Source organism: Humulus lupulus, chromosome 9 (genome assembly GCF_963169125.1).
Source record: "Humulus lupulus chromosome 9, drHumLupu1.1, whole genome shotgun sequence".
NCBI classification, from domain to species: Eukaryota; Viridiplantae; Streptophyta; class Magnoliopsida; order Rosales; family Cannabaceae; genus Humulus; species Humulus lupulus.
Genome location: NC_084801.1, coordinates 140340911 through 140349417, shown reverse-complemented (window position 1 = coordinate 140349417; position 8507 = coordinate 140340911).

Here is an 8507-nt window from a genome sequence, read left to right as displayed (position 1 = left end):
ATAATTATTTTATTAGACAGATATTCTAATATATCAGAATATACGAACAGATAATAAATAAAATTAAAGTAACGTGATACAAGAAGTTTTTTACATGACCTAGTCCACGGGGTTACGCCTAGAGATAAAATCAATTAATAAAGTCTCAAAAGTACAAAAAGCAATTGAATTATACAAGTTTAGACTCCCTCTAAAACTTTGTCGCAACCTTGAAGTCCTCCACTTTAATAATCTGATTTTGATAATCACCAAGAGCACAAAATCCCTTCTGATCTTGATGAGTGCTTACTTCATCCCGAAGTAAGACTTATGAAAATCTTCTCCCGAAGACTTGTATGTCACGTACACAAGCTTTATGACCTGTTCAAGAATCAACAACACAAAGCACAAACAAACAGAGAGATAATATACCAAAAACTACTCTTTAAAAATAAAATAACTCTTCAAAAGCATAAAGCGTTAGAAATGGTGAAGAAGTTAAGAATGGTTGCTGCTTAAGCCTAGTATTTATAGAGTTTAAAAACCCCTAAGCCAGCCAATCTCGTTAATGGCCTAAATTAGACCAAATCGGGAAGTTACTCAAAATAACTTCTCATTTCATTTACTGCAGGAATTTCCAGATGTGACAGACAACCATTCTGCACCATCAGGAAATGGACGAACCTGGTCTTAAATCCCAGTCAGGTTCATTTTGAAATTTTCTTCCTTGGGCATCAAAGCTTACCCAGTTTTCTTTTTTTTTTTTGAATAGATTAGAATCAAGTAAAATATTCAGAGAATAATCCTATAAAAAGCCTTCTTAATATAGACAAGTTACCATAAATAAATTAGGAAACTTAACTATGAATAAAATTCACTTTAATAGAGAAAAATATTCTTACCAAAAAGAGGCACTTACCCAAAATACCAATTAAAAATGATAAAATATATTAAATAAAAAGACAACCAATTTAAGACTTTACACAACCATTTACACTCGTTCATGTTGAAAGTGATCTTGGTGTCTGTACATTCTTAGGAATAATATCGCAAGAAATGATTGCCTTGTGTGTTACTTCTGTTAAGAAGAATGTCATTACAGATCCATATTCCATTCTCAATCCCAATGTTAATAAAGTTCATGGTGAGGTGGTCACTTTTGTTCCAGAAAGAGATCCTGCGGGAGATCTTGTGGCTACTAGTGATGTTGATATCCTAACTGGAGGTCCTATTGGTTTCTTGAAGGACAACCTATATAAGTACAACCCTTATGTGATTGAAGATCCAGTAGTTGAATTTGATGAGGGGTCGGGGGACGATTCAGAGGCATATTATAGTGTAGAAGTGTCGATTGATAGGTGTGATGATTTGCAAGTCGACCAAGTAATAGAACAACCAGTACCTCCTATTGCACGGGCGGACCTACCAAGTCAAGGATGTCTAATACCTAGCACAAGCTCTATTCTTCCTGGTGGAACACAAGATAATAGTACATGGAAATTAAAGTTGAAATTATCGATAATGGCCCTATAAAATTGAAATTAAAGTTGATTATGGATATAGGTCAATTGCTGCTCAATTATAGCTCGATGATACTCGATTATAGCCTATTCAATTTAATTTAAAGTCGATTATGTATATTTCTTGATGACTACTCGATTACAACTCGAAATAACTTGATATGCTCGATAATAACTTGAAGCAGGGTCAATTTTTCTTACAAAAAGACCCAAAAAAATAGAACATGTCATTTTTCCCCTTAGCATCATAAAAAATGAAGAGCTTGGTATAATCGCTCTTATGAAATATGTGTAATAAAAAAAAAAAAATATACACTAGTATCTAATGGTGTCATATGTTGGTATTAAATGATCAAATCAGAGATACGCAGCGGGATATATAGACCCTTTTTAATAATTATTAATACTAGCCAGAATCATACACATTTATAGATATTAAATCTCATACAAAACAAATAAGAGATTACCTCTTGTAGCCTATCAAGTGTCCTTAATTTTTTTTTGTATAAAGTCAACGATCTTCCTATCTATTGTTCTAAAAGCTCACACCTTGATCTTCCAGACCAATCCTCAAACACACAATGACGTGTGTGTGCACGTAGGATTCAGAATGTTGATTTATGCCACTCTCTAGATGTACTCAACACATGAGATCTAGAGAGGTTTGACTGAGAGAAGAGGAGTTGAATAGTTTTCAGGTTGAAAACTATCACTTTTCTTAGAGAGAGAGTCTAATTTTTTAATTGCTTAAAAAATTCCTTAATGAATAACCCTTCTTTTGAAAGTATCGTACTATTAGATATAAAGATAATTAATCTAATTAATTAATCTTTATTTTATTAAAAATAAAATTCAAATTAAAACTGATATGATATTTATATTTAATTATTTATTTAAATTATATTTAAAATGAATAATTAAATAACTGATTAAACAAAATAATTTGAAATTCAAAATTCAAATCTCAGGGATGGGGAATCCCTATGTGTGGCGCCACACATTCACTATATAGTGAGTGTGTTGCCCACATCAATTAGGGTTTCCCTAATTTTTCTCATTTGTTTGTTCAATCAACTTTTAAGATAATATATTTATTCCAATATAAATATTAGTTAATTCAAAATTAACTTTATCTTAAAATATCAGTTTTAAATTAAATAAATAAATATCATATTCTAAATAAGATATTTATTATTCTCTCTCTATATATTAATCCAAACAAGATTAATATTAATTTTAACCTATAGTTTTTCAAAATAAAAACTATATAGTTAAATAATTAATTAATTCATAATTAATCAATTGCCTATAACTATCACATAATTATTTACTTGCCCTGGAAAATTAATTCCTTTGAAATTAAGTTATTCTCTATACAAATCTTTCTTTTAACATCATTTCCCTTAACAATGTAGGACATAGGTCATCTGGGGCCCATAGACCTATAATACGAAGTTCCAATAAAACAGATTATTAATTAACATCTTTAATCTAATAATCATATTTATTAATTTCATGATTACTTCACTATAAATATGGAATTGCACTCTAGATATTTATAGAATTATATTTACAGATTTTTCTCTTGTAGTTCATTGATATAATCAATAAATGTAGTTACGTGCTCCATTTATTGGTTCGTTAATTAGAGCTGGTCAAAAATACCATTTTACCCTTCTAATTACCTATTGATCATTAAGTACCATTAATTCACTAGCGAATAATTAATCTATAATCAAATTATATATTTAAGCTCAATAACTATTCGGTTCCAGAATAAACCTTATGGGAACCAATATTCGATTTGTTAGGAAAGTATGAATTTCATTGTAGCAATTCATGTTCCCAGCCATCCATGATATTGAATCTCCAAAACAAAAGTCATTAGCCTCATTATACTAAGAGATATTAACGAGTGAATCAAAAGATCCAATAAACACAAACAGGAGTTCATGAATACTCAGGATTTAGACTTGTTAACTGCCTCTTTCGCTATCAACCTTAAAACTAGAGATTAAAGAAAAAAGTAACACAAACACATGATTTTTTATGTGGTTCAGGTTATAAAAGAACCCTAGTCCACGAGTCTCTGGTCTTAAAATAATCAGAAACTTGTTATGGCAAGTTTCAATGGTCTGTTCTCAGGCAACGTTTAGATTGCTCTGAGTACAATGTGCTTTTTCTTTTAAAAAACTAAACCCCTTACAATGAGACTCACAACTCTATTTATAGAGGTTGGGGTAATTAATACTAATAATTTGTAATTATATACATTCTTCCCATTGTTGGGGGATTAATACCAATTCAATGCATTGAGCTGCATTGAATAGAGACCACGACCTAAGCGAGATCCGCAGGGCCCACTGTAGAAAGGTACCTACTTTATGAAGAACATGCCTCTGGTGCTGTCAAGGCATGCTGTACATATTTCTGTGTCAGACGGCGTAGTGGTAATGTGAAATTTCGAATCGTGCAATCGACAACACTATAGGTGGATTGCCTAAAAGGTGGTCAGGTGCACCTTTGATGCTATAAACCCGCACTAGCTGACACCTGACACCTTATCTTAGGTCCGAGAACCGGAACCTCGAACCTGGGAGACGACTGGGGGGAGGAGAGCCTTCACTTTAATTGCTTGAGCTGGAGAACCTCCACCTTCGAGGGTAAGCCTCAGAGAGTAATCTACCTTACCCATTGGCGGAGATATGAGACCTCACCTAAAATGATCTTCGCCTCAAATAGAGCCCTCGGGGGTTAACATACTCCAGAGATATCTAAGACCGTCCGAGCCAGCCATTGTAAGTTGCCATGTGTCGGAGGAGAAAATACAGACAACATTTTCCCCCCAAGTCTCTACTCGCACTCAGGCAGTGGAGACTTAAATTAAGAGGAGTGATTCGAAAAAAATTAGAGGGGAAAACATTTGGGCTTTCCTCCGACGTCGCTCTGAAAAGTGAACCCACGTGTCGACACCCCATTGCTGGGCTTGTCAATCCGTGCATTTAATTTGGGGTCAACTCCAGGATCCCAAACGTCTACTCGGCACCCAAGGCGTCTTTTTCCAAAGAAACAATGATTGCAATCCGTGCCTTTTGAACCCTGACCGCTGGATCATCCTCGTGACCTTATCAAGGGAAGCCATCCAACGGTCGTGTGGAAGTTGCTTTCCCCTTAAGTTTTATTTGCTATAAAACCCAGAAAAACCTCCTTAGTCTCACATTGTAACCATACAAAAACCAAAATCCTCACAGAAACCTCTCTCCTTCCCCACCCTTATCTTCAAACATTTTTCCCGAAGCTCTGGACGATTGGCGTGAATCGTCTTACTTCTAGGCGGATGACAAACGATACTTCAGGGCCAGGACTCGCCTTAGCACCTACCTTCGTTTCATCTCGGGTAAGTGCCTTTCTGTTTCTATTTATGCTTGAGGATTGTTGATATATGTTTAGGAATGCCAGTGAGATGGCATTTAGGAGTCTGTTTTTAGCTTTCACGAGTCATCTTAGGCACATTATGATATTAGGGATGTTCAAAATGGCCTTCAAAAGTTTTTATGTCAATTTTGCTTTTCTGGGCCTTTGACCGGAATCTGGGGAAATCCCAAATTCTGGTAGGTTCATCCCCTCCAACTTATCCTTAGGCGCCGGGGATACCCCGCATTTACAAAATCTTTTGGTTCTCCCCGAGCAGTATCCCTAGAGTCATTATGTTTTGGCCATCTTTCCTTCGGTTAGAATACTAACTGCTTGGTTTTTGTCTCAGATGTCCGAGGAACTTCAGCAGCTACACGAACACAGGTTCTATCTCTTCGACCAGAAGATTTCTGATATGGCCTGAGCACATGGTGCCTCCGAAGGCAATACAAGGACGGGAGCCCAAGAGTCAGCCGGGGAGTTAGTGGTTCGTCCCAACAACCAAGTGGCAGAGAGGCCCGAAACACCTGAAGACAGGCGGTTATCTGTAAAGGAGGTTAACAGGGCCCCGCTTCCATACCCTACATAAATGTACGAGGGTGATGTGTTCGAGGCAGAGGATTACCACACTCTTCTTCGACACCCCGATGCCATTGAGGCTATCATGAGGCACTATTCGGTTGGGGACAAGTGCCTTATCTGCCTCTTCCGGGAGTCCAAAAGAGCGCACTGTAGTGTCAACGACCTGAGCGTCTGGGGCCAGGCCCACCTGATGGCAGGCGCTACCATACCCCTCAAAGAATATTTTGTGAACTTCTTGAAGTTCTTAAGGATAGCCCCTTTCTAGCCTTCCCCCAATGGCTACCGAGTGCTCGCGGGGATGTACATTCTGTATTGGAAGTAGAAATGGCTGAGCCTTTGCCGGCAGAGATCCTCTACTTCTACAGCTTCCGTACTACTCCACATAAGAAGAACACCAAACGAGATGGGTACTATGCTCTGGCGAAGTACGTGGCCTCGTTGCTCGACTACAAGGCTCCTCACCATAACGAGAATCATTCTTAAGATTACAAGGATGCCTTCTTTTTCACGAACAGCTTCCCGACTCGCAACAATCTGACCCTGATTCTCGACTTCACCCGAGTTGGTGAGTATCTTCTTGAACGTGTTATCTTTCACATTTTTAGGGCTTTTTTGTGTTCGATACTTAGTCAATTCCTTTTGAATAGGTCCTTTCTGCCGAACCCATTATGTCCAACTCTTCAAGGATCATCTCTAGGCGATGGAGGCTCTCCCCAACTGAGATTTGGACCTTAGCGTCTTGGTAATTGAAGCAAACCTCATTAGCTCGGGGCTTGTTAGTGTGGAACAAAGAATCAACAACCTGGAGCTGACCAAGTATCGCCAGTCCAAAAATTCTTGGGAGTTGGCATCTTGTCACATCAACTACATAGACGGGCTAGACCAGAGGGCTTTACAGAAACTGCTGGCGGAGGAAAGGCAGGGGAACATGCATGCCGCAGAAGATGCCCGAGAAGCCCAGGAGGATCGGGAGCTCAAAGAAGAGCTTCAGGCGAGGATGGAAGCCTCGCATGCTGCTCTCGGTAAACTACCCCTCACCTTATATCACGTTCCCAGAGTAGGGGATAGGATAAGTCCCAAACATGTTTTGGCCTCTCCAGCTCTCCTTCGCTGTGGAAAAATTTCATATTGGTGCTGGACTAGGGAAGAATTCCAAGATTACATAGATTTAATAGACGTGTATCTCCACTGCCTGAGGAGACAGTCAACTCCTCGAGGCTTTGTACCCCTAGACCTAGTGACGTCTTTCAACTCGAACTGGTTTTGCCAATATGGCACCAACATGAGTTGTGAGGTCGAAAATAGAAGAAGACACCCTCACTGTCTGCACCAAGGCTTAACCCACGGTAGGTCTCCGCGTACCTTATGTTATGGAATTAATTTACTGAGGGGAAATACACTAATATTTAATTTGTTCTTGCAGCTCACATGGGGTTAGCCGACATTGCCCGGTCCGCCCTGAGGCTCAGAGAGGCCCCAAGCTCTTCCATAGGAGAGGGGTCGTCACGTCCTCAGGAGCAACCAGAATTCTCTCCTCTGGCCAAGAGGCAGAGAGTCCCCACTCCCCTTGCGGAGATTCTTGAGGTCGACTTGACCCCGATCGTGGAGATTCATTCCTTACCCGGGTCAGAAGAGGCAATCCAAGAACTGGGGCAAGAGGTGGTCCAAGAGTCGGTCCACGAGACGATTCAAGACTCAGAGCAAATGGCGGTGTCACCCAAGATCCGTCTTTTGGTACATCTGTTGTGATATTTTTGCTATGCAAGTGCACACAGTCGCAATTCGTAATAAAATGGTAAAACCAAGTATCGTCCTCAAGGACTGATTTATCAATTACGAGTCAATTAATTTCTTGTTCTATTTGATGAATTGAAATTCTTGATTTTTGTAAACACAGCAAAAGAAACTATAAAGTGCAGAAATAATAGTTGAAAATTAAATGGAATAACAACTAATAGTAAAACTTTTAATTTAATCACTGAAGAAACAATTAGGATATTTAATCTCATCAACTATCCTCCTTATTATTCCCTAATGCAAAGTGTGAATTCTTCTTCTTTTTACCTAATTCAATTAACAAGTTGATACAGCAGCCTATAATCATACTATGAATTATAAACTCAACCTAGGTGACAATTTCCTATATTTCTATGGTAAATTGAATCACACAGGTAGCATTAATCTCGACAACTTAATAAACAGTTACACAATTAATTCAGATACTTTCGTTCTAAATTAGAATTATGTCCAATATAACCACAGCAGATTTAAATCTCACTTCTCAGATTTTGACTTAAAAACATATGTATTTGACTATAGATGGCCAATCAATAATCAATCTATAAAAACAGGTTATATGGAATTGAAGAAGATTGAAGAAGAAGAAGAAAATTGAAATTGCATTAGTTCATAACAGGGATTCAAGTGATTCAATTAAACATCCTAAACAGAAAATTAGTTCATAATCATAATGCTAATCACAACAAAAATTAAAGATAACATCAGGAAGAAGAAGAAAAACATGTAAAAATACTCTAGGTCTTCAGCCTTCAAAACCAGCATTCATCCACAATCCGTACGTCCCCTCTCTCTCTCCTCTTTTTCGCCATATTAAAACCTAGGAATCAAATTTTAAGAGAGGCGGGCCGCGGCTCTACATACACTATGCCGCGGCCCGTGTCTAAAATTCTGGGCAATTTGGTCTCTTCATGCCGCGACCCTGATCAGCCATGTCGCGGCCCGTGTTGCCGAATTCTGGGTTGATGCCCATCTATGCCGCGGCCCTCTCTGGCCATGCCGCGGCCCGAGGATTTCCTTCAAAACATTGGTTCTGTTTCCCACCTAGCTGCGGCTCTACATTGCTCATGCCGTGGCTCTTAAGGGGTTTCTCAAATTTTCAAGTTTTCAACCCAAAAATTCACCAACACTTCCAAATTATGTTGAGAACCATTCTTTCTCGAAATATGATGAAAACTTGGTTATTTCTTCCCTTTCTTTGACATTTTCTTCCAA